Below are 1,592 nucleotides of genomic sequence, written 5' to 3'. Positions count from 1 at the left end.
TTCCACAGTTACATGAGCTGTGCTTACCAAAGATGGGAGAGATGAACAGCTATTGGAGACATTCATAGTCAGAAATATAAAAGAACTGGTTATACTGCATCAAGTTTTGAATGGAGTTTCAAGTGAACAGAAATTTGCCAGGTGAGTGTAAACATTTTAAAGGTACTCTTACTTTAAGACTTTAGCTATATTAGGATGTGGTGAAAGTGACATGGTTGACTCTTATAAATGTGCTGCACATACTTAGTTATTGCTGGGCAGCTACTTATTAATGGAAATCTTATACAGGGTCCCTATGGGTCAGAATCGACTTGATGGCACTTCACAACAACAACAACATATTTATAATGACCCTTCTAGCCAGATTTCTTCATATTGTTATGTATTATAAATCCTACCCTACACAACATTCTTATCAATGTAGAAAAGATTGAAATTGTCAAGGACTTCATTCTTCTTGGGTCAACTATCAACACTCATGGAAGCAGCAGTCAAGAAATCAAATGATGTATTGCATTAGGCATATCTGCTGCACAAGACCTTTTTATAGTGTTGAAGAGCAAAGATGTTAGCTTGAAGACTAAGGTGCATCTGACCCAAGCCATGGTATTTTCAATAGCCTCATATGCATGTGAAAGTTGGACAGTAAACAAGGAAGACTATAGAAGAATTGATGCTTTTGAGTTATGGTTTTGGAGGAGAATATTGAAAGTACCATGGGCTGCCAGAAGAACCAACATATCTGTGTTGGAAGAAGTGCAGTCAGAGTGCTCCTTGGAGGCCAGGATGGTCAAAGTTGGTCTCTCATACTTCGTACATATTGTCAGGAAGGACCAGTTATTGGAGAAGGATATCATGATTGGAAAGGTGGAGGGTGAGAGAAAAAGAGGAAGACCCCCAACGAGATGGATTGGCCAAGTGGCAGCATCAATGGACTCAAGCATGGCAACAATTGTGAGGTTGGCCCAGGACTGGGCAGTGTTTCGTTCTGCTGTGCATAGGGTTGTTATGAGTCAGTACCGACTTGATGGCACCTAACAACAACAACAACAACATGCCTGTGATTATGAACTCATTTCAAAAGGAGCTGCCAAGGAGTAAATATTAAAGTGGTACTAAGGAATTCTGGTGTGACATTGAATGATAAGCATTAGACTGCTAACTACAGAGTCAGCAGATCAAATCTACCAGTTGCTCCTTAGCCTATATGGGGTCACTTATCACAACACGGATTAGGGATGCCTCCTTTTTATTAGAGAGTTTGACTGAAGTCACCACCCATAGATTCCCTTGGGGGCATGGTCTGATTTAGATTTTTAAACAATTTTGGACAAGTTCACTGTCTTGCACTGGATCTTGCACCTGGCTCATTACATCTGCCCAGCAGACATAATGGGACTTTCAGCCCATCACCTGACCTGATGTACCAGCACCTGCAGCTCATGTATCAACAGCCTGTCTTCTAACCTGACAATCTGAGTTCCCCAGTTGATGAGACTATGTGAGTGAGACGATTCCTCCAGAATGATCTCTGAAGTATGGATTTGGGACTTGCCAGCTTGCATAATTGCCATGTTTTGACAAATGTGAAT

This window comes from Chrysochloris asiatica, unplaced genomic scaffold (assembly GCF_000296735.1).
Source record: "Chrysochloris asiatica unplaced genomic scaffold, ChrAsi1.0 scaffold00123, whole genome shotgun sequence".
NCBI lineage: Eukaryota > Metazoa > Chordata > Mammalia > Afrosoricida > Chrysochloridae > Chrysochloris > Chrysochloris asiatica.
This window is presented reverse-complemented; position numbering follows the sequence as displayed.